Source organism: Spermophilus citellus, assembly GCF_964194105.1.
Source record: "Spermophilus citellus genome assembly, chromosome: 9".
NCBI classification, from domain to species: Eukaryota; Metazoa; Chordata; class Mammalia; order Rodentia; family Sciuridae; genus Spermophilus; species Spermophilus citellus.
In genome coordinates, this window is record NC_138191.1 from 28,338,897 (window position 1) to 28,365,412 (window position 26,516).

The following is a 26,516-nucleotide window of genomic DNA, read 5'->3' on the forward strand; positions in this document are numbered from 1 at the left end:
TCACACACTTTCACATAGACATGGCCAGAACAAAATTTCTATACCGCCCAAATTCCAACAATTCCAAACCAAACAAAAAGGGCGTCATGGTTTCCCCTCTGCTCGCTGACCCCAAACAGAGACTACTCAGGCAACTCCCTGGGTCCGTTTCAGCTCCAGCCACTTTGGAGGGTATTCAGGACCCAACTGAGCTTGATCAAGCCTCTCTTCCACCTGCTTAGGCCTCGAAGGGGAAGTCAGGTGGGCTGCCAAAACAAATGGACCTGGATCCTACTTGTTCATTTGGGTGGTGCTCCAAAACCCTAATTCTGGTTCCTGCTCCCTGTGGGTTCCATTGTACTCGGGGGTGGCAGCCCCAGGGTGCCCAGTGAGTTGATCCTCCTTCAGGCCAAGAGTGACCTATGCGTGCCAAGGGGAACACTGTCCCCCCATCTCCCCTGGGAAGCTGGTCCCCGGAGACAAGAGAGGCAGAATAGCCTTCCTTACCTCCTCTGTTCCATCTGGGTCACCAAAATGTTGTTGGGACAGATGAGGCAAGGCACCAAAGACAGGAGGAAACAGTTTTATTTAGCTGCAGCTAGATTCAGAGGGCACAGCTTTTGCTGTAATCAATCAACCCCCCTGAACCCCAAGTTCAGGTAGTTTCAGAGTTTTATACCCAGCATGTAAAGGGAGGGGTGCAGAAATTCACAGTCTGCAGAAGTTTACATAAAAATAGCTTTTTCTTTCACTGCTTTTGGGCAAGTTAACCCTTCAAGGATAACACCTGAGAAGGGGAGAGCTTCTTCTCTCCTTTCTTCCCCCCCCCAGCTGTTACCATGGAGCCCAATTGGTAACTTCTCTTATCTTAGGAATGTAGACATCTCTGTGAAGCCCAGCTCAAAGCCAGAGGCCTTGTTTGCACATTACTACAAACTACTGTACTGGATATTATGTGAAAAACTAGTAAGGGGGTGTCCAGCACCTGGAGAGCTGGTATCGTCCTGGCCAAGTAAAATAGGGTGACACGAAAATAGGAAGTTTATGTACATTGAACTCTTTTGCAGAGACTCTTTTGCTGACAGTCCCCAAATCAGCCATGGTGAGGATTTCTGGAGAAGCCCAGTTAAGACTCTTCTGTGGGGAAAGGGGGCGCCACTACACTTTCTGAAATTTAAGCCTTCCTTATAAATATTTAATTAAAAATGACTGGTAAGGCAATGTGGAAAGCCATAAAGATTTTCAAGCACATACTGAAGAATGATAGTAAAGGTATTAGCCAGTGAGAAGTTGAAAATATCATTCAGACTTCCCATTTCAGCTCCAACACATGAAGAAGTGGGAAATAGTATTCCCATCCTTATAGATGTCCTGGTCAAAATCAGAGAAATCTGAGGAATTGTCACAGCTTAGAGGAACAGGAGAGATCACTTCTAAAAGTACTGTGGAATACAGCATGAAATGGTATTTCTCCACATCAGTGCATTTCTTTAGCTTGAATTTACAGCTATGTCGACAGGATTTCAGAGGTCTCAGTTTATAGATGGCTGACACCATTGCTCTGGGACCAACGTGAGACAGAATATCATGACAGAAGGTCAAGGCAGAGAAAAACAGCTCAGGACACAGCAACAGGAAGAAGATATCAGCAGATTCTTCTTTGTTTCCACAAATTTCTACCTTGAACTTTGGTGCTATTCTACTTTTTGAATTGTTATTTTGTTTTGTCTCATTCTTAAATGTTGGATACATAGAACATTTTTTTTTCTCAATTCAAATTTGGCAGCATCTTGTAAATGGTGATAATTGTTTCCTTTTTCTAAAAGTTTAAATCAAATAAAAATGTAAAACAATAAACATTTCTTTTCCACACATGATAGCTCCAACTACTACTAGATTGATTTTTGGAAATCTGGAGACAGGAATTTAGGAGAGATTAAATGATCAAAGGCTATAGATAGTAAGAATTCAGGCTGGAGAATGGAACCCTCTCACTTCTAGTCAAGAATGATATCAGTCTAACATGAGGTAACTTCTTTGTCCTCTTCTTTAACATTAGATGAATTCTGTCTCCTCATCCAGAGATCACATTCTTCCAGGGAGAAAGATATAGTTGCACTATGACATTCACTTGTGTACTTGCTTTTGTGTTCCTACACAGGCAGCTTGTGTGTTCCTATATAACATGGAAACTGATGTTTCTATGCTCTAATTTTGACATGGATAGCAAAAGACCTGATCAAAAATCACTTTGGGAGTGGAGCATCCCTTGATCCAGGGACCTTGGACCAGCTTAGTGTAATTATGGCCACATTACCTGGGCTTAGCTTGAAGACAAGACACTCAAGCCAGTCTACACCCTTCCGCCAATAGCTCTTGAAGGTGGTATTACTTATGGCAGTCAGAGCCTTCTTGAGTAATGAGTCTTTCAGAAAATCATTGATAAAAGATGAAAATTCTCAAGTTTTTTTCTTAAGTGGGAAAGCTCCCAGGCTTGCTCTGGATTTTAATATTATCTGGGGTGAAATAGAAGGAACTTGAAGCCTGCAGAATTACACAATAGATTATATGGCCTTTGAGATTTTGATAAGAACATGCCCATGGAACCATCTAAGCACAATTCCCTTGGGCAATAGAGAAAGAAAATAATAATAAGGCCAAACAAAGGCCTCCTCTGTATCAGAAAGTGTTCTGTAAGGTTCTTAGACATCCACCTCATCTACTCTTCGCTATTCAAAGTCAAGCATCTTCCTGAATCTCCTTTATAAAGATGCCCCTTCACTTCCTCATTTGGCCAAAGACATTTATATGTGGACGTAAACATAGTGCATTGTGCCTGGATAGTATGTGAGCCACACACAAGAATGTGTCCTGATTCATCCAGCTGGGGTTAACAGCAACAATGACAGGAAAAGGAATTGGCTAGCTGTAAAACTACGAATGAGTTTTGGTCCATCATTCATCATATTATGTGGTTCCAAATTGTTTTATAAATATTTGTAATCATGTCTTCCATGTGACTTCCAGCCCTTCTTATTTAAAAAAATAATGCATTAGAATTCATATTATACAAATAGAATACAATTTTTTATATTCTGGTTGCACACAATGTATACTCACACCATTTGTGTCTTTATATCTGTATTTAGGGTAATGATGTCTATCTCATTCTACCATCTTTTCTACCCCTACGTCCCCTATCTTCCCCTCCCACACCTCTGCCCTATCTAGATTTCATCTAATTTACTCATGCTCCCTACCCCCAACCCCATTATGAATCAGCATCCTTATATCAGAGAAAACATTCGGAATTTCGTTTGGGGGGATTGGCTAACTTCAGTTAGCATTCTATTCTGTAACTCCATCCATTTACCTGCAAATGCCATGATTATATTCTGTTTTAATGAGGAATAATATTTCATTCTGTATGTGTATATATATATATATATATATATATATATATATATATATATATATATATAACATTTTCCTTATCCATTCATCTACTGAAGGGCATCTAGATTGGTTCCACAATTTTGCTCTTGAGAATTGTGCTGCTATAAACATCGATGTGGCTGTGTCCCTGTAGTATGCTGTTTTTAGGTCTTTTGGGTATCGACAGAGGAGTGAGATAGCTGGGTCAAATAGTGGTTCCATTCCCAGTTTTTTAAGGATTCTCTATACTGCTTTCCATATTGGCTGCACCAATTTGCAGTCCCACTAGCAATGCATGAGTATGCATTTTCCTCCACATCCTCACAAACACTTGTATTTTTAATAGCTGCCATTATGACTGGAGTGAGATGAAATCTAGAGTATTTTGATTTTAATTTCTCTAATTGAACATTTTTTAATATATTTATTGATTGATTGTATATCATCTTCTGAGAAGTGTCTGTTCAGTTCTTTGGCCCATTTATTGATTGGGTTATTTGGCTTTTTTTTTGGTGTTTATATTTTTGAGTGATTTATATATCCTAGAGATTAGTGCTCTAAAAATATGGAATGCTTCACAAATGTGTCATTCTTGCACAGGGGCCATGCTAATCTTCTCTGTATAGTTCCAATTTTAGTTTATGTGCTGCCCTTCTTCTTAAAGATATCCTTTTTCCATTGCCATGATACTGAGGGTAATATACTAAATCCCAGACTTTTAAAAATATGCTAAGAATGAAATTTACTTTAAGTAAAAGAAGAGAAGAATCCATTTTGGAAGGCATCTTCTACCTCAGAGAGGAAATAGGAGATTATTCATTTGGTGACTGGGATCCTATGTACAACCTACCATATTTTTGCAGCTGGTTGGCTAGGGAGTCGTCTATAAGCAATTTTTCATTGAGGTCTCCCAATTCTTGTTTGCTCTCTTTCAGTTGATAATGCAATTCCTGGATGATTTCTTCTGAAGGGCTGACCAATAAAGCCATGATAATTTTAGGCCTTATAGGTATAGCCTGGGACTGCAGAGAAGAAACCCAAACATGTCATGGGCTAAAAACAAATCAAGTAGCATTCATCAGGACTAAGGGAGGACAGTAACTGTAATCATTAACTTACTGTCAAAAGAGATTGATCACCACACTGCAACAAGATTTTGGATTCCAGACCTCAGAGCTGAAGGCTCTTGGACAGGAGTGGAGAGGTAGGGCTGAGTGCGCCAGGTAACATTCTAACATAGAAATTTGGAGATGTCATGGAATGTGGGCAGCCCTTTGCCTTCCAGGCTGATACACAGGCCCCATGATCTCTTCAGAAGCTCACCACAAATGAGGAATTTTTACTCATAAGGCAGTTAACAATAATTCTACTTCTCACTTTTCTTTCTTGGGCATGTGGGAACCCATCAACACAGAAATAGTCTCCCTAAAAGTTATGTTTTCTTCAAGGCTACCCAGAAGATACCTCATCATTTCCTTAAGAACAAAGTGGATAGTAAGGCTTTTCCTCAAGTCAAAAATGCATAACTTTGCCAATGTAAAGCTGTCCTGATATTCTTCTCTGAATCATCATCCATGATTTCTAACTCTGTTAAGTATAGAATAATAAAGACCACTGTAGAACACTAAGGAAGTCCATTATTAGGTCTTTAAATTTTTTCTGTTCTTTTTCAATATATCATCACCACATTTCATTTTTATGTTTGTTTCCTTTCTCTCACAGTTTTCAGTGAAACCTAAGTTTGATATCCCTACCTCTTTACCTCCTCCTCTATGTTGGATTGCTTTGCTTTTGTTTCTTAGAATCATTAAGACTACATTTAATATTTGTTAGCTGTGGATTTTATTCTAGCCACACACAAGATATTTCTAAGATCAATGTGATTAAAGAGTTCATATAATCCTGAATGCATGTAAAGGCCACACATATGGGGAGTAAGCTGTAAATGTGATGCTATTTTTGTTTTCAGTCACTTCACTCACATGCCAAATAATGCAGGGACCTGAAATATTTTATAGACATTGCTCAAAAAATCTGTGTGGCCTTTCTCAACCCACATCATTTTCCATTAGTCTATGTAATGATACTGGTGCTAAGATTTATCTAAGGCTTTAAAGAAATTCCTGACTTCCGTTAGAAGTTTCTTTTGGCCCAGGAAAATTCAGGATAAATTTAGTAGGCAATGGTCGCAGATCATAGACTACATATTTAGTGTGGAGCTGTACTCCATTTTTGAAGACATAATCTTACATTGAGCCAGCTCACTTGCTGTTTCAGAAGCTTCAAGTTCTTTTTTTCACAATCACCTAGCCATAGTACAAACTCTCCCTCCATCTGTGTCTCCTAACCTGGGATGAGTTCCCATTCTTGGCCCTAGAGTCATAGCCATTCTTCCTGTTTGTTTAAGTGCAGGAGGGACCTCAGGTTTCTGTGAGGTCAGAGGAAGTCTTTGTCACTGGGTATAGGGCCACCAATGGGATCACATGGAAATGTATTTTTTTCCTGAAGCCATGAGGAGTTCTAAGTGCAGTGAATATTCTCTCACCACAGGAAAGTTATCCCCACCCCATGAATTGAATTCCTCTGGCTTCACTTTATGGGCAGGATCTTGATCTTGTTGGAGAATCACTGCACAAACTCATATTTTTCATGCTTATCTGCTCCCTCTCTGTGAGATTTCTCTTGATTTTTCTACTATCTGAATATGATCTGTGAATGGAAAACATGGAGGAGACCCATGCCAAGTGTTTGTGCACCTCAACTGTGGGACACTCAGAAAATTTTCAGATTCCTTTTGTCCTGAATCCTCAATAGGTCAAGAATCCAATGTGGACTCTCTCACCAGGTTGGGTGTAGTGGTGTACACTATCCATGTTCTCACCTATTGAAAACCCTGGATGAATCTGGTGCAAACATTTTAACCTCCTTTCCACAAGGACTGCAATATTCTACCTCTGCATGCCGCAGTGTAATCAGCACTATGCTTTACTTACAGGGGATCAGCAAATGCATACATTGAGCTTAACTTACTTAGAATGCAAGTTTTCAAATAAGTAAAGATGCTATGTATTATATGTATGATGGTAAACAGAGAAGCAAAGCAGGTGTGTTCACTTATTTGGGTGCTAAGGGCACAAAAATTATTTCTTTATCAACCACTTGCAGTCAGAAACCCAGGATTTATCCCCACATTGCCCCTACATTTCTACTGCAAACACAAAAATTGTTTCAATCCTATCCCCCCCCATTTGATGTGAAATTAGAGAAAAAAGAACAAGAACTGCAATTCAAATATCACCAGTGTTTCATTTGCTTTCATGTAAAGAGATAATACTTAAGTTAAGGAAGAAATAATTTGGCAAAGAGAAACTGAAAAATCTCGCTTAACTTGCTCCTTCCTTCCTCCAGCTGAACAGAACACAGTCAGTAGCCACTGATGTTATCAGTTTCATCTTTAGACCTTGGCAGTGGAGATTGTTTTGAAACAACCTGGAGCCTATGAATTCATGATAATCTAAGAGGTCAGGAATCATTATCCCAAGCCAGGTCACCCAGCTGTTGAAAACTACCAGGTATGTTGACACAGCCATTGATGTTTTCTGACATAGCATTGACTACTTCCTCCAATGAGAAAGCTGTCACTTCTTGTGCCTTGCTTGTCAACAAGTTGGCAGCAGTATGAAGGCTGATAGAATGTTTTGTTTGTCTCTCTAGACATAGATCCAAACTCAGGGCCAAGAAGGAGGAGGCTCTCATCAGTGTCTATTCAATGAATGCATAAAAATGATTGTAAACTCCTATCATCTCACCCATACTCCTGCCCAAATGTCCTGTCAGGGATGCTCTGTTTTTTTTTTTTTTTTTCCAGGATGTAACAACATCCCCTCCTGAGAGAATCCCTTCCCACCTATCTATACCTCATGACTTTCCACTATGAAACCACTGTTCTCATGGATGTCTGCTATGGGTAACCTCTTCATTAGGAACAGATGTCTTGATCCACTTGCCCACACCCTGTGCTGCCACACAAAAACCCATTGGGGGTACTACCATCTATGGTTAAAACTGCTGACATTCTCCCTCCCACTACTTTATTTTCTTTAGGGAAATACTGAAATCCTAACTCCAAGTCTTCAATAGAGGGTAAGAATAATAATACGCTTAAGAAATATGTGAGTGATATTGTGTGTAAACCTTCCTCTACTGAAAGTGCAGGAAAGTATGAACATCACTAGTTCTGACGCAAGATCCTTTTAACTATGTTCTGCTTAAATTAGAGCAGAAATGTTTAAAGTACAAGTGGATACTTCCAACTTCTGCAAGCCTTCTGAATTCCCTTTGAGCTCATGTTTGCTTGGTGGGCATCAACTATGTGGATCAGCTCCAAATTCAAGGCTCTAGATATAGGGCAGGTCCCCATACTTGTATCATCTCCCTCTTAGAATTGATGCTTCCAAGTTACATCATCCTCTCTGAGTCTACCCAGCTCTACTCCTTGGTCAGGTGCACAAATTCACTGCAGAGGATGTTTCTCTCCTAGTTGCCAGTGCTCAGCTCAGGCTGCTCCTTCAGAGGTTGGGTGATGTTAGGCATTCCTGAACTGTACTTATTATTTTTCCAAACTCTTTGATTTCCACCTGCTTCTCTGTTACCTTCTCCATTTTTTATTATTCACAACTTCCAAATATGCTGACATTTTTATTCCACCCGCTCCCTCAGTTCTGGATTATCAGGGAGTGGACTTAGCTCAGGATCCTGGGAGGGACACATGAAGTAGTGTCCAAGGAACATCTGAGCTGAAGTCCCTAGGCCACATTTAACACAATTCTCAGTTCTGATGGAAAATGCCAGTTAAGAAAGAACACAGGGGGCTGTGGGAGGCACACAGTATCTGTGGTTCATATAGAGGAACCTCAATCCTCCAAACACAAGGAAGTGAATTCCGCCAATATCTGTAGAAAACTTGGAAAATAATCTGAACTCTACATGAACTGTAGCCAGGTCAGACCTGGGCTTCAGCCTCAGAAGACACTAATCAGAGAATCCACACACTTCATTCCATATTTCCATAATTTTTAAACCTTTTTTTTTGCTAATTTAGCACTACATACCAATGGAAAACTAGTATAGATTCCTATCTTTACTTTCCCCTATGCTTTCATTTTCAGACATACACATGCTAATCATTGTAAGAGAAAAAACATAAATAAAATCAAATAACTACAGTAAAAATTTCTAATCACCTTCATGTGATGGCTCTGGAACTCTAGCAAAACAAAAGAGAAATGAAACGAAGGGGTTTGAAGTGACTTGATGGCCATTTAAGTCATCAGCCAAATTTCTGAAGGAATAAAGAGGATAAAATATTTAGCTCCACATCATCTTATCTGCAAATTCATCATCTTCCTCCTCTTCTTATGGCAGAAATTTTTAGCATCTTCTTCATCTAAGATCACCAGAAAAGGTTTTACACCAAGTACCTTTAACCAGTGTAGGTAAACAATAAACTGCCAACTTCTATCACATTAAAAATTACAGTGCAAACCTTTGTCTATTTGGAGAATTACGCAATGATCCATTCTATAAAGTCAAAAAAAAAAAAGAAAAAAGAATTAAATGATATTAGATATCCAAATATTTTTCTTGCTAGGTCCAGTATTGGTGACCAAAGACAGGGAATAATGACAAATGCACTCAGGAGATTGTGAGGAGGAGACCAATTGGATGCTGCTGACAGTTACATAATTCTTTTTAAAAAAAATTTATTTAATTATTCTTATATCTGATAATGTATGAATTATACATTTCCATTGATTAACCTAATATAAATAATTTTAAAAAATAAATTTCAGATTTTTTTCCTCCAACATAGAAATAGTTTGGATGACATCACTTATTCTCACAATAAGAAAAGTCTAAAACCCTAAACAATCTAAAAATCTCTAGTTCTTATCTTGAATTGAGGTCCCAGGACAGCCTGTCATATCCAAACTAAAAAAACCTAACACATGGAATCACAGCACACCAGGAATAGAAGCTGCTGGAGCCAGCAACTGGTAGAATATTTAATTGGTAATCCACGTATTGCTAGATTTTGGGATTGCCTTCCTTGAAGTTAATTATCCTCAGGGCTGATATTTGGGAGGATCCCGGGTCTTTGTATATTTACCTACAAAAAACTCTTATTCATCTTTTTGACCATGAGCTAAGGGAAAAAAACTAAGGCTAGGAAAGATTTATTCTGGACCATGGTATTAGAGGTTTCAGTCCATGGTCAGCTGGCTCCAATGCTTTGTTCCTCAGGTGAGACAGAACAGCATGGTGGAAAGGTGTGGTGAAGGAAAACTTCTCAATTCATGGCAGCTGGGAAGGAGAGACAGAGAAAGGTGCAGGGGACAAGAAATACTATTGCAGGCTGGCCCCTAGTCAGCTAATTATGCATTACATCTTCCACCACCTCCCAGTGATCACCATTCAGCCATCAATGAATTCTCCACTCAGAGCACTCATGATCCAATCCCATCTTAAAAGCCACACCTATGAATATTGCTACATTGAGTATGATGCTTTGTGGGATATTCCAGATAGAAACTATAACATAACCCAACCAGGTTCTCATAATGAAGAACAGAAAAACACTAAGAAGACTGACACTACCAACTTTAGAACTTACCATACAGCTAATTTAACCAAAACAGTGTGAAATTGGTGAATAAAGAAAAAAAAAACAAGAGAATGAACAATGAAAAAGAATACAGAGTTCAGAAAACAGGACTCACTCATATAAGTTGACTGATCTTTGACAAAGTTTAAAAGCAATTTAAAAGAGAAATAATAGTATTCAATAAATGGTGCTGGTACCAATAGATATCCACATGAAAAAAGAAAATCCTGAGAGATCTTACACGTTTCATAATGGATCACTGATGCAAATGTGAGATGCAGAGCTATAAAATTCTTTGCTATGGTGTGGATGTGGTTTGACTATGTCCCCCAAAATTCATGTGGTGGCTCTTTGCTCCCCACTGTAATAGTACTGAGGTGATGGCGGCTTTAATAGATGATTAGATCAGGGGAACCACACTCAGCAGGAATTTTTGTAGTTTCTCCAAGGATGACAGGACTAGCTCAGTTCCTATAAGATTAGGTTGTTATAAAAAGAGGCGCCTCTTCTGTCTCCTGCTTCTTCTCTCACTTTATGGTATCTCTAGCACATGCTTCCACTTTGTGCTGCCATCTGCCATGTTGTGATACAGCACAGCCTCTAGTCAGATGTGCTTGCCCATCTCTCATCCAGAACTCTGAACCAAATTAAAAGTACCCAGACTCAAGTAATTTGTTAAAGGACTACACCCCCAAGAGGTAACATGAGAAAATCTTAGCAACCTTTGGTTTTGTGCTGACTTAAATATAAAACCAAAACACAATCCAGAAGAGAAAATTATTGGTAAGCTAAACTTCATTGAAATAAAAAAACTTCTTGTCTATGAAAAGTAATGTTAAGAAAATGAACAAACCATTCACAGATGTAGAGAAAATGTTGGCAAAATACAGATTTGGTGGAGGACTGGTATCTTAAATATACAAAACTTACTAAAATTCAAAAATATTAATGCAAGCAATCCAATTAAAAATGTGTGAAAGATCTGGAAACCTCACCAAAAAATATAGATGATGTCAAATAAGCATTTAAAGGATGTTCAAAATTATGTTTCACTTTGGCATTAAAAATTAATGACAATGCCAAATATGTCAAAAAAGTGGATCATTGGATCAGTCAGTTATTGCTGGTAGAAATGAAAATGATTGTCACTTTGGAAGTTAAGTAATTTTTCACAAAACTAAATGTAGTCTTACCATATAATCCAGTAATTGCAGCCCTAGAGACTTATCAAACTAAGGTGAAAACTTATATTTATTTATTTTTGGTATCAAGGATTGAACTCAGGGGCACTTGACCACTGTGCCACATCCTCAGCCCCATTTTGTAGTTTATTTAGGGACAGGGTCTCACTGAGTTGCTTAGCACCTCATTGTTACTGAGGCTGTCTTTGAACCCACAATCCTCCTGCCTCCAGACTGCTGGAAATACAGGCATGCACCAACCCCCCAGCTTGCCACATATTTATTCTTAACTGACAAAAACTAGAAGTACTAAGATGTCCTTCACTAAGTGATGGATGAACAAACTGTGGTGAACACCTAGAATAAACGAGTATTAACTAATAAAATGAAGTGAGATATGGAGCCATGAAAAGACATGGAGGAACTTAAAATATATAATTTGAGAATAATACAGTCTGAAAATCAACAACTAGAGGACATTCAGGAAAAGCCAAAAGTATAGAAAGAGGAAAAAGATCAGCAGTTGCTAAGGAGAGGCAAGTTGGAGGATGAACTGGTGAAGCACAGGAATGAATGTATTCAGTGGTGAAACTATTCTGTATGATGTTGTAATGGGGTTAGTGGCATCCCACATTTGTCAAAACCCATAGGACTGTACAACACAAAAAAGTCTAATTGAAACTATAAACGTTAGTTAATAAAGATCAATATTGGTTATCAGTATCAATATTGGTTAATTAATTGTAACAAATGTACTGTATTAAGAAAAGATATTGAGCAAAGGTGCTGCCATTCCTGCCTGCTGCTGGCTGGGGCTATAAGGGTCTGTGGGGCTGGTGGCAGGTAGCTGGGACAACAAAATTCAGAACTTAATTCATGTATTTATAGCCACTTGAAATTTTCACAATGTTTTTAAGAACATACATTGGAGAAAGGACAGTGTGTTCAATAAGCATAACTGTGATAAATAGACATACATATGCAAAAGAATTAATCTCCATCTCTGACTCTCACAACATACACACAAAAAAATTGAAGGACTAGGGATATAGCCTAATGGTAGAATTCTTGAGGCCCTGGATCCCATTCGCAAAGCAGGAAAAAAAAATATCAACAGGACCAAGGATGAAAATATAAGACCCCAAAATGTGAAATTACTAAAAGATAAAAAAATAAGAAATATTTCAACACACTGGGACACTTTCGGAGACCGCAAAAGCACAGGCAATAAGAACAAAATAGAAAAATCATATTAAACTAAGAAGCTTCTGTCCAGCAGAGAAAACAATCAACAGAGTAATTATTCTACAGATATGGAGAAAATGTTTGAAACTACTCATCTGAAAAGGTGTTTACATCCAGAATACATTAAAAAAACTGAAAATGTTCAATGGAGCCTAAAACAAAAATTCTGATTTTAAAAATGGTCAAAAGATCTGATATTTATCAAATAAAGATATACAAGTTGTCACCAAATATTTGTAATAATTAGCATCACTAATCATCAGGGAAAGGCAAATTAAAATTACATAGTTTTACTCCAGTTAGAATGGCTATAACGAAAAGCCCAAATATATTAAATATTGGTGAGAATGAGGCTGGGAAACAAAAAGGCAGTCAGTGTAGACAATAAATAATTGGGTCCAGTGAGGACTCCTTCAAAAGGAAAGAAAATTAATGCTAATATCTCCAGAGCCCTTCCCCTTCCTCCTTCAACTGTTGCTAAGGTAACCTGCCCCCGCCCCCCACCACTGTTCCTCCCTTCCAGGGGCTTTTAATGAATGCCCCCTGGGCCATTCCCTTCCTTTACTACCCAGGATCACACCACCTTTTTGACCCACCTTTTGGTCCTGTAGGCAAGATAAGGGGAGAAGGAGGAAAAGAGAACAAAGCAAATCTAAAAAGTATAATAGGGGCAGGACACCCCCCCCCACACACACACTTCTTTGGATACCAGCTCTGGATCCCTATCTCTGCAGAGAAGTTGGCTTCTCTTCTATCCTTTAAGTAAAACTTGTTCTCTAAGCTTGCCTCCATGTTTTTCAGGTGTTCAATTTTCACATCTGGGGAAACAATTCAGCCCTCATTGATTCTCATCACCTGTTGTATCAAGAATGTCAAGAATGTGAATCTTATATACAGTGTTGGTGGGAACAAAAATTATTAGTGTCATTATGGAGACTACCATATGATCCAGCAAACTCACTAAGTTGTATAAATCAAAAAGGTATGGTGGAATACAGATGAAATCCCAGCAGCACCTGAGGCTCAGTCAGGAGGTCCTTGAGTTCACAACCAACCTCAGCAACCTACAAAGGCCCCAAGCAACTTAGCGAGATTGAGTCTCAAAATAAAAAATAAAAAGGAGGGCTGGGGATGTGGCTCAAGCGGTAGCGCGCTCGCCTGGCATGCGTGCGGCCGGGTTCGATCCTCAGCACCACATAAATATTAAAAACTCTCTCTCTCTCTCTCTCTCTCTCTCTCTCTCTCTCTCTCTCTCCTCTCTCACTCTCTCTTTAAAAAAAAAATAAAAAAAATAAAAAGGATTGGGGACATGGCTCAGTGGTTAAGTGCCCCTGGGTTCAAACCTCAGGAAAAAAAAATAGGAATTTATTATATCAAAGAGATAGCAGAACACTCATGTTTATTGTGGGAGTAGTCACACTAGCCAAAAGATGGTATCAACCTAGGTGCCTAGGTGCCCATCCATCAGTGAATTAATATCAAAAATATTGTAAATATACTCAAGAAAATCATATGCAGCCATAAAGGATGAACCCAGCCAAATTCCATCTTAAGATTAGGATCCCTTTCACCACAAAGTCATGAGAAGTTCATTTCTGTTTTACTGTAAATTACTGATATTTCTAAACTTGTTTGGAATTCCTGCCCATGATCTGAACTCAACCATACCTGGCTCTCCTTGACCGTTAAATAACAATGCTCTCTAAAACCTTAGTGGCACCTCACAAATTCTGGCTCCCCGTGACCAGATAACTACCCTCTCTGAAACCTAAGTGATGCCTCATAAATTCTGATGTTGGGATCTGAATTTACTCCCTACCTTGAAATATCATACCATGTAGATCATTAATCTTCTATCTGCCCTTGTATTACTTTTCCACAACACTGTTAGCTGTTAAGTCCCCAAAACATCCCCCTTTGTAACTTTTTGTGCTATATAAACCTTTTCTTCCCTGAGAGCTAGGCTGTTCTGTAGCCTGGCTTTGGGTGAGACAGCCACTGGCCAGCTCTCTTTGTGTACACAATATAATCTTGCTTTAATTTGGTTTAAAATTGGAGTCAGTGCTGTCTTTTCTTTGCATCATGATTTAACAATAAATGAGGAATAAAATTGTATCATTTGCAGCAATGTTGATGAACTGGAGGACTTTTAGTTAAATAAACCAGGATCTGAGAGACAAATACTGGTTATTTTAAAAGTTGATTCTAGAAGTAAAGAGGTCCAAGCAGCTAGGAAGGATAGAGGAGGAGGGGATAGTGAGAGATCTACAATGAGCACCAGAACACCCAGGAGGAGGGGAAATGGTTCTAATGTTAAGCAGCTTGCTTGCTTGCTTGCCTTTATCTCTTTTCTTAAATAATGAGATCTATATCTGCTAATACACAGGGAAAGAATACAATTTACAAAAATTAAACACTGAAAACATATTTTCCTGTCACCTATTAAGGCACAGAGCTCATTTTCAACATAAAGATAAAATGACAATAGCTTTTAAAACTTTCCTCAAAAGGCATTTGTGGCTGGATCTACTGAATCTCAGACTAAACATCACCTAATATTTTGTCCTTGTCATCTGTGCTCCTGGTTAGAAAAATTACTTTCTAAGGATTGATATTTGAGTTGTCCAGAAATCACTATTATCTTATCAAGTTTCCAACCTGACAGCTTAGAGATAAAAAAAAAATTGCAGGCTGCTACAATTGTCCCATGGCTAGAGCCCCTCACCATTTATTACTTTGTCTTTAAATGATAACTACTCCACTGACTTTTCTTCAGCTAATTCTGCCAGTGAGTTCCTCTGTATTTCAAAGCCAAAGGCATTCTTACAAATACTTAAACACCTGAGTACAAAACAAAGGCTGAGGACAATATCTCCCTATTGGAGACATTCAGGACTGACCTCTACCTGGAATCTGGAGTTTCTTCTCTTCCTTACCTGGAAGATATCCTTCTCTTTTTTTCCCCATAAAATCTGCTCTAGCTGAAACAAAGGCAAGCCCCTCACCAGCCTCACCCTACCCTCCATCTTCCTTTTGGACAGACTCCCATTGTCCAGTAGTTCCTCTTCTGTCCCCAGTTATGGGCACTTCTAGCCACTTGTTAAATTCACTTATTGATTCTGGCACTTCAGGCTTTTCCTATTAGGTATAAAATCACCTGTAGGCTGTTTATAGGACTTTTTATCAGATTGAGGTGTTATCCTTCTAGTCCTCATTTGCTTATCACTTAGAACATGAATGGTATTGAATTTTGTGAAGTTCTAGTTTTGCATCTATTTAAAGGGTGAATAATTTTGTGAATGTGATTAACAGCAATATTTAATATTCAATTATTAGTAGTAATATAGTATTCCTGAGATATCACCTACTTGGTCACAAGGTATTATTCTTTTAATTTTTTTTTGAAAAGTATATAACAGAATTTTTTTTTAAAGTTACATCAAGTTCTATTGGGCAACAACATAATTAAATAAATAAAAGATGTGCCCTGGCTATGAATTTCCACTCCCTTCAATACAAGTTCTTTAAATGGCAGACCAAAAAAGAAGATGCAAGCAGGGAAAAGATGAAAAATGGAGACGATGTCCCTGCCAGAGTAAAGATGCCTCATCCCTTTCTCCTTTTCTGGCACTCATGACCCTCATGTCCAGAGAACAAGTGTGGAAGAAAAAAGTGCAAATTAAAATGTGATTAAAACAGTGTTCTGGACACCCAGACACAGAATTAAAGTCTTACACAGGTCAACTGATAAGGATAAATGTTTCCCCAGCCTTCATCACAGCCCAACAGGGGATCACAACACCACTATGCTCCTTGACTGGGCTTCCTGCACTGAACTCCAAGGTCAGGGCATGCAGGACTGGAGAGAGTCAGTGGCTGGAATCACCACCACCAGCTCTGGAGAAAATACATCAGAGGCCTCAAATCCTTTATCACCAGTAAGAATGTGGCAAGTACCCACCTTCCAGGCATTTGAAAAGTGATACAGGAGCTATTTTCAACTCTGCCACAAACCCACCTCACTGGAAAAGGTTGACACATGTCCTTGCCTGTCTCAAAAAGATTTTTAACCAAATTGATATTCATTTCTTGACCAAGAAGTAGATGTGTAGAAGATCTGGAGGGAGTCAAAGTTCTGAAGACCACTCAAGAGACCTCAAGTTTCAGCAATAATGAGATCATGAGAGCCCTGTGACCACCCCAGGACCTGTGTTTGGAGTTTCCTCTAATCCAATGCTTAGAGCAAGTCCACTGGGCCAAGAACCTTCAGGTGAGGGGCTGTGCATCCACCAGAACAGGATGGGAGCAGCACATCTGGGGACCTACCCAGACCTGTGGGTGTCACTGGCATTGTCATCCACTGAGGAGACCCAGAGGAGACCCCGTGCTCCCCAATGAGGTATGGAAGATCAGAACTACTAGTGTTTCCCACACCAACTGAGGCAAGAGCCTGAACCTTGGCCAGGTGACTTGCAGGGTCAGGCTGTTTCAGTATTTTTTCCTCCAGGCCCTTAGAGAGCTTAGTCAAAATTCTCAGAAATCCTGTCCAAAGGAAGGCCACCATGTTGCATGACTTGGGCTCTTCTCTGGAAGGACTTGTGTGAATCCCTGCACCTCTCCTAAAGGTCATCAAGTCTATGCCCTCAGCACAGCTTTGCTGTTTTTGTCCACACTGACAACATGCACATTGGAGGGAGACCACACCACAGTGTTGATGGAGGAGCTCCAGAAGAGCACTGGAGTCAAGTCTGCAAACCAGACCCAGTGCATTCCAAGTCCAGCTGCACCCACCCAAGCAGGGACTACTTGACAGCAAAAGAATTCTGGAGAACTTCTCCATGCACTATAAGTCTAGCTCCCTTAGCAGTTGGGCCTCACTGAATCCAGCCTAAGGGAGCAGCTGTGCTGTTTTTGAAAGAATCTCTTTCCCCCGTGAGCACAATCCAGACATAGAGAGTAGAGAGAGCCCTTGGCCAAGCCTGCTGCCACATAACTGCCATCTATAGTCAGACCTGCACTTGAATCCAGGCGCACTGAACCTCTGCTTGAGGGCATTTGTCTGAGAATCAATGATTTTCAGCAGGTCATCATGGGAAGAGCTCAGAAGTTCAGTCCTTTCTGGGTTTAGATCCAAGGCAAAGATTTTCCCCAACAGCTCCATTTCTCAAGCCACGCTCTCTGATGGAATGTCCCAGAAATGACTTTTCTTGTCAAAATGCCCACTCATCACACATTGCTCTGTGCAAACAACATCGTTGCAACTGAATCCTGCAAATGCTGTCTTTATGCTTTCTTGCATAGGTCCCAGAGTTTGAGAGTCAGGTCATGACTTCCTGAGATATCCATGCATTGTCCAACAGGAAATCAGCAGAGAGCACTTCCCCACTATGTCCTGTGAGCATGTGCCATAATCAATAATAATCCACAGTCCAGATTCAGCTTGCAAAATCATTTGAAGTTGTAAGCCCCAGCACTATCAAATGTTATGTATAACTAAAAAGAAGCAGTAAAAAGTAAAAAAAAAAAAAAAAAACAGCAAAAAATTAAAACTTCAATGCTTGTAATTCCACCATTATTACCAGATAGGTAGGTTTTGAACTCACATTTGTCTCTAAATCCTTCCCATAACTTAACACTTCCATCCCATGGTCAGTAACCCTGAACCTGGACTGAACTGCACAGCATTAACTTCCCCATCGTGTGCATCAAAGACACATAAGGCAATAGTTGGTACCCTCATATGTTTACCAGAACCAAGATGAGCGCCCACATTGTCTTGGGGGACTGGAAACGGAGAGACAAAGCATCTCCCAAAGGTATTAGTGATAGAATCCAGAAGGCCTCCAGCAGGCTGTGAGAGTCACTTAGCAGCTGCTCTGCTGATAGCTTGCACAGGAGAGATCTCCTCTGTGTGCTCTGTCCCATCCACAATGATTTCAGTGTCATCATCCTGTTCAATGGGCAGTGGTTCCTTTGTGGCTTCGGCAAGCTCTTTCTGCAGCCAGGCTTGCTGTCTCCTGGAGTCCTTTTCCTTCTCTGCATTGAGGCAGCTGGCTTCCTGGGCCTTCTTGGCCATCTGCCTAGTGACTGGCTCCTGGTTCTCTGCAGTAGTTGTCCTCAGTTTCTCCTCCAAGGCAGTAGAAGTGATCTGCAGGGCATCATATTTGTCCTTCAGGGTCTGGTTGGATATGTCAATATTCCATGTGCCACTGTGTCCAGGAACTGCAGGATTATCTCCCCAAAGACTCCCTCTGCAGCCGGTCCCAGCGCCTCAGCTCCTCCGCAAGGTGGCACATCAGCTGGAGATGCAGGCAACACTGAGGCCTGAAAAAGTGGCATGCTGCCACAGTCCTCAGGGACTCCTAGCCCAGTGGAAGTCGGCAACCACAGCCTGTGGCATAAGGTGACCAAAGGACGCACGAAGGACAGCAGCCCCAGAGATCAGCTCCACACACAGGCGCTCCCCCAATACGATGTCCATTTTGTTATATTTTGAGATTTACTTTCCTAATATTTGGTGGTGTTTATTATGTCTCTGTTCATGAAGGATATTAGTTTGTCATTTTATTATCTCAAAATGTCCTTGTGATGATTGAGGTCCTTGCTCAGCAGTAGAATCCTTGATTAGGGTTCACAGGCCCTGGGTTTCATCACCAGCACTGAAGAAGTGATACTAGTCATAAGTTTGAATAAAACATTTAAGTGTTGCTTGGGTATTTTGTGACCAGGATCCTTCTGACCTCATAAGATGGGTTTGGCTGTATCGCATATCCAGGGCATGCTATCAGAAAAACTTTGTATAAGATTAGTATTATTTCTTAAATATTTTACATAATCACCAGTGAAGTAATATTTTTAGAGTACATTTGATATGTTTTTATGAATTTAGTTACTATCATACGTATATAGCTGTTCAGATTTTTCACTTTTTGCTGGTATGAATTTTGATTATTTGTTTTTCAAGTTTTTTTAAAAATCTGTGTTGTCATTGTTTTAATCTATGTTGTCTTTGTTTTTTATACAATAGATCCTTACAGAAAGATACACAATACTACGTTATTGTAGTATGTTAGGATCTGTTGAGATGCCTGTTGTATTTGGTATTGCTTATTGCACTTCTCTCTCTTGCTTGGTCTTGCTCTCAGCTTTTTGAAGAATCATTTTCTGTTTTCTTGTTTTTCTTTATGGTGTCATCATTTTCTATTTTATTTTTCCTCCTATCTTTATTATTTCTCTTCATCCATTTACTTTGGCTTATTTCCTTTCTTTATTGTAGCTTCTCAAGGTGGTAGCTCAAGACTTCATTGATTTTATCCCTGTGTCTTTTTCTAATGTAAGCAGGTGGAAGTAGAAATGCTCTTTTAAGAACTTCTTCAACTACCTGCTATTGCTGTTGCTTGGTTGAATCTCAAGCTATCCATCAGCTCAAAATAATTTCCAATTTCCCTTGTAATTATCTTCTTTAACCCACATGTATTTTTAAAAGAAATACATTACTCAATTCCAAAAGGTTTGGTTATCTTTCAGATATTTACATTGTTGACACATAATTCTGTTGTCAAATAATATACTCTGAAAAAAATTCTTAAGAAAATCTTGAGACTCACTTTATGATTGTATGAGTTAACTTGCCAACACTGTGACAAAATACCTAAGATAAACAACTTAAAAGAAGAAAAGATGTGTTTAAGCAAAATGTTTTGAAATGGATTCTTAGCCCCTTTCCTTTGACCTGTAGTGAAGCCAAACACTTTGGTCTGAGTCATGTGGTGGAGCAAAGGTGTTCACATCATGGTGTGTGGGAAGTGAGAGAGCAGAAGAGGTCCAAGTCCTTATTGCCCCCTTCCAGGACATGCCTCCAATGACTTTACTTCCTCAAAATAGGTCCCAGTTCCCAAAGTTTCCACCACTCCTAATAGAGCCATCAGTGAGGGACCCAACATTCACCACTTAAGTATGTGTGGAAAATACAAGATTAAAACTATAACCACGATGTACCTTACAGTTTACTTTGGTGAATGTTCCATGTAATCCTGAAATGAATAAGTCTTTAATATCTGCTGGATATAATACTCTTTAAATCTTTGTGGTATTTAAATCATTTATAGCCATACACTTTTTTTTTCTTTTCTTGTACTTGTTCTACCATTTACAGACAACAAATGTTTATAACTCTATATAGTGATGGTAGATTTCCTTTAGTTCTTGTCATTTTTTTCTCCATTTTTGAAGCTCTTATGCATGCACATTTATGAATTTCATGCATGCACATTTATGAATTTCATGTTTTCTTAAAATATCAACTCCTGGGCTGGGGTTGTGGCTCAGTGGTAGCTGCATGCCTAGCATGTGTGAGTCACTGGGTCCACTCCTCAGCACCACATAAAAATAAATAAATAAAATAAATGTCTATCAACAACTAAAGAAAAATTTTTTTAACAATGTCAATTTCTTTATAATTATGAAAGATCACCTTTTGTTCTGGTAATATTCCTTGTCTGGAAATCTATTTTAAAGGATCTTGTATTTTGTGCCCTGTCAACTCAGCTTAATTGGAACTAAGTTCCACAGAATTTCCTTTGTTGTACACTTCTCAGAATTGGCCCCAAAAGAAATTAGTTAAAAGAGAAATGTACAACCAGAGAAATGAAAAGTTGTGATGCAACAGTGTACAATGAATCAAAGTGCATTCTGATGTCATATATACCTAATTAATTAATTATAAAATAAATGTGTATGAGAGTAAGTCTACATTATAATTTTAGGACTCTTCTGGTTTAATGTGGTGATGAAGAGATGGAGAGAAACTGGTGGGTTCCAGCTTTCCCTTGCTCTCCTCCATTTGCATGGAGCTCTCCTTCGTGACTGCTGCCAGCATAGACCTGCAGTGGCACGAGACCCATACCCAGATATCTGGATGCAGAACCACAAGGAATAAGTCCCTGTGTGAGTCCAGCACTTCTTTCTTTGAGGTCACCCTTCAGTTAACTGACATATCAGTTCTCATGCATTACCTTCATTACCTTCTCAGTGGTTCTTCTGAATCTCCAACTCCACTGTTTAGATCCTCTCTTCCACAATTCTTCCTCTAATTTTTGAAAATGTTATTCTCTGAGAAAGTAAACAATGTTAAATTATAACTGGTATTTATGGAAAAAGAAGGAAAACACACATTAGTATTATCAGGAATGGCAATGGGATATCATTAAAGATCCTAAAAATATCAAGAGCATAATATGGGAATATTGTAACATTATGAACTACCCTATACATATGAATTCAAATGTGGATTCATTTCTGGAAAACCCCAAGCTACTAAACTAACTCAAAATGAAACAAAAAACCTGAATAGTGCTCTATTATTAAAACCATATTAATAATAAAAAATAATCTGGAGGTCCATATTGATTAACTGGGTAATTCTGTTAACAATTAAAGAAAAAAATTACAAAAGCTACAGAATTTTTTTCAGAAGATGGAAAAGGAGGAAATACTTCATTATTCATTTTGTGAAGTCAGCATGACCTTAATACAAAAGAGATCCCTGCCTTCTAAAAACAACCAAAGAACCCCAAAACCTATAGATCAGTAACCCTCATGAACATACATGCAAGTTTGTAATAAAGTATTAACAAATTAATTCCAGCAATATACAAAATGAGCAATACAATAAAGTGGGTGTGATAATTTTTTTCTAATGTGAATTCAACTGCATTAAGGTACACACCAATAACTGGTGAGACATTTTTTCTGCCTGTGTAAAGATTAGTATTTGACTCAGGACTGGGAAAGAAGATCCATCTTCACTGACGTGGGCACACATTATTCAATTCATCCACGGTCCCATAAAAATAAAGATAGAGAACTGAGCATGATGGCTCACACCTGTACTCCCACTTCTTTGAGAGGCTGAGGCAAAAGGATCTCAAGTTCAAGGCCAGCCTGGAAAACTCAATGAGATCCTGTCACAAAATAAAATAAAAATGGCTGGAATGTATCTCGGTGGCAGATTGCTTGCCTCGTATGTAGAAGGCTCTGGAGTCAATCTCCAATACTGCAAAGAATAACAACAGAAATGATAATCAAGATGGAGGAATAACTAATTCACTTTGTCTTCTGGAGCTGGGACTGTCATCACTTCAACTCTGCAGTGAAACTCCCTGCTTCTTAAGCCTGTGGACTCAGACTGAATTACATCTGGGTCTCCAGCTTTGATGGCATATCATGGGACTTCCTGGCCTTCACAATTGTGGGTCAATTCTAATAATGCATCTTCTCATATCTATATATCTTATTGGTTCTCTTTTTTGTGGGGAGAAACTTCCCTATTTGCTGGGTTAATCCCAGGGATGCCTGACGGGTCTCTGTAAAATAATCAATCGTTATAATTCACTATGTCGATAGTTTAAATACTAAAACTACATAATAATATCAGTTGGCATAGTAACTATATTTGACAATGTATTACACTACCCAATTGTAAGACTTACTATAAAGCTACAGTTAACAAGATATTGTACTATATGGGCAAAGGGATAAGCACAAAGATGCAAATAACAAAAAGATTAGGCTACATAAATAGGGCCCCATCAGTATGGCCAATTGATTATTGACAAAGGGGCAAAGGCAGTTCAGTGAGAACATCTACTGGTGATAAAAAAAATAGCAGCATATTATGAAAAGAAGAAAAAATCCTCAAACTGATAAAGGATGTATCTACGAAATGGAATAGCTAACATCACACTCATCACACTTCCGGGAGAAAACCAAATGCTCTCCCCATCACACTGGTAACAAGGCAAGGTGTCCACCCTCACCAGTCACATCAGCATTCTATGTCAGTCCTAACAATGAGACAGTGCAGAACAAGAAAAGGCATCCATTCTGGGAAAGGCAGAGATAAAACTGTTTCTATCACAGATGATATGATTGTCCATAGAGAAGATCCCAAAGATTCTGGATGAAAACTCCCCAAAATATTAAAAACTAATGAGCAGGATTAGCTGAGTTGTAGGGTACAGTGTACATGAACAAAAATCAAATGTATTTCTATTAATAGCAATATACAACTAGAAAGCAAACTTTTAAAATCAATACCATTTAAAATGGTTTTCCCAAAATGAAATACTTCAAAAAAAATTAGAGTGTATAAGTGGCAAAGAATTTAAAAAGGATAAACGAACACCTAAATTAGGAGATATAATGTGTTTATGGATTAGAGGACCCATAGAGCAATAGCTGAGTAATATCTGTACTCACTGGAGGAAGAAAAGCTGGGGCTTGATGGAGCCTGAGAAAGGGCTTGCAAATCTAGGGAGAGTTGGGACTTGTTCATTACTGTGGTTCCATGCAGTAATGGTGAGCACTCTGGACACTTTTAAGTCCAACAATCAGAGTTTAATTCTAGGTGGAACCTTTTGTCTAGTTGGGGTAAAGCCCATTTTCTCTCACTCCTTAAGTGGGACTTGGTTTCCCCTCCAAGTTCTACTTTAGGAGAGAGGTGGGATTCAGGGCAGGGAGAGAGGCTGCTCAGGACAGTGGCTGCTCCCTGAGTCCTCCATGGTCCCCTGCTGTTTGTCCACTCAGCCCTGTCCCCCAGTGATGTCCCCTGGCTCCTCATTAATTCAGGTGCCTGAGGCCACAACCACTGGGAAACTGGATACTTTGAATCTGGGTGTCCAAGCTTGGGAGATCCTGTCCCCGGTGACTCTGAGGGCTCCATGTTTGCTGGCACTGTAGGTCTCCACCCCGTGGCCAATGAGCCCCATGACCCTGCAAGACCCCCCTCTGTCCTCAGGTGACCCTAAGCCGCTGACCACCAAATCCTTCGCCAGGACACCTGCTTCTATTTGGACCTATTGTCCTATTTCCGTACAAGTAGAAAATAGGAAAAGGTGTTATTTAGCTCAGAGGTGGGATGATCAGACTCTGTTTCCAGTCCTGGGTTCAAGCGGTTGGGAGCAGTTCAGTCAGTTACTTAGATTCTTAACTGTCACCCACGTTTGACAGGAAGAATTGCGCGCTTCCGAGTGTCTATTGAGGCCAGTAGGGGGCGCAGGTGCCCAGGATTTTGCGCCTCAGTGTAGGGAATCCCAGCGGAGTTGGTCCTGGGAGGAGGCGAGAGGAGCCTGAGCAGCGCGCCCAGAATCACAGGGTTGATGCCCTTGGAGATCGTGAAAAGTTCATTGTGATTTCCTCCTCTTCACGGAGAAATTTAGAAAATTAGAAGAGGACTTGAAAGGAGCTTCCTATCTAATTAAAATGTTCCCCACCTGGCGCTAGACAGTCTTTTCTTTTTTAATTCCTGTGGATAATGGTTGCTTTTTTGAGGGACTCACTTTGGAGCATCTGAAAAAAAAGAGTTGGGAGCCTTGGACAGTCGTGTAGGGAGGGGATAGCAACAGAAAGGAGAAAGAAGAGGGTCTACCAGCAAGGAGCCAAGAGGGTAGTTTTCAGTTTCTGGGGTTTTTTTGGGGGGGAGGGGGGCGTGTCTGGGATTGAACTCAGTGGCACTCAACCACTAAGCCATGTCCTCAGCTCCATTTTGCATTTTATTTAGAGACAGGGTGTCACTCAATTGCTGAGGCTCCCTTTGAACTCATGATCCTCCTGCCTCAGCCTCCCCAGCTGCTGGATTACAGGTGTGACCCACCACTCCTGGCAGCTGCTGAGTTTTGAAACACCAGATTTTTATATATATATATATATATGGAGAGAGAGAGAGAGAGAGAGAGAGGTGGGTTCCATAAATAAGATTATTTATATAATTTATTTATATTATTTATATTATTTATAAAATCTTATTTATGGAACATCAAAAAATTTAAATTGAGCCATAAATAGAAAATGTGTCCCCTCACAGAGCTGTGTAGGTAGGAAGCCTGGAGTGTCCTTTTCTGCCAACCCAGAGGGTCTCACCTCTCTGGATTGCATCCTTGAAGACAGTGCCCTTTGGTTTCATTGTCCAGCTGCCTCCACTATCCACTACCAGCTTCAGTTCCAGGGCTGGAGATTGATACACAGTTGTCCACCCAGTTGTCTTGCTTGGCTAGGCTAAGTGGACACCCTTCCTGGAATCACATATCCAGTGTTCTCTGGGGGTAGTGAGCCAATCTCAGGACTACTGATTGATCATGACTTCTATAAAAGAACAGGCAGCAATTAGCAGGCTCTTAAGCTTTTTACAAGAGTGGGACGATGCTGGCAAAGTCACAAGGAATCACATCCTCAACAATTTCATTCAAACCCACCAAAGCAAGACTTCCCCTGAATTGAAGCAGGAGTTTTGCCAAGGATCCATCTTGTTCCTTGTAAGGTTGATCCTGCCTTAGAAGCAGGTAGCCTTTGCTGCATGGTCGAAACAATAGGAAATTTCAAAAGAAGAAAAAAAGAGAGAACATTTTTAAGGGAGCTTTTCTCTTGATATTCTCTAATATTTTAAAACAGGACATTTGATGATTAAAAAAAAATGTATATCCCCAATGTCAAGGACTCCATTGACTTCCTATCTTCCCAACCTGTAAGTGTGTCCCCAGTCTGACCTCCATATCTTTTTGCTCCCATCAGAGTTGAAGTCGGTATTCTTTCTTAGGACTAATTCTCATTTGTTCAACATTTGATTCCCTTCCCATCTCCTCAAGGACTTTATTTTTTCTCTCCTGTATTTTCTTCTTTGCCTCATTACCAGCTTTTTTTTTCATCAGTATTTTGTATGCTGGAATCTCTTTTGCCTTAAAAATAAAATTAAACCCATGCCTCAAACATAAGTTGCACCCAGATCCTGCCCTTCATAGTGAAGCTTGTTGAAAAGGCTATTTACTCTCCCTGTCTCCACATCCTCTCCTGGTTCCTCCTCTGCCTACTACAGTCTAATCCCTGTTGCCCTGACTCTACTGATGCTGGTCTTGTCAAGATTGCCAATGGTTTTCTAATGGCGGAGCCCAGTGACTACATCCTCTTTCCTTATACGTGACCTGAGTGGCATTTGTCAATCAAACTTTCCCACTTCTCAA

At 39.6% G+C, this 26,516-nt stretch overlaps 1 protein-coding gene and 1 pseudogene across 2 annotated transcripts in view; one reads left to right on the forward strand and one right to left on the reverse strand.

The window, feature by feature from the left end:
• Positions 1-26,516, forward strand: part of LOC308656941 (uncharacterized protein) — an 867,415-nt gene that overhangs the window by 380,233 nt on the left and 460,666 nt on the right. The window lies entirely within an intron of this gene.
• LOC308656769 (autophagy-related protein 16-1-like) lies at positions 17,365-18,985 on the reverse strand (annotated as a pseudogene). Its single transcript has 4 exons — positions 18,925-18,985; positions 18,369-18,726; positions 18,039-18,311; positions 17,365-17,977 (listed from the first exon to the last, which is right to left on the reverse strand). The product of its transcript is annotated as an autophagy-related protein 16-1-like (transcript).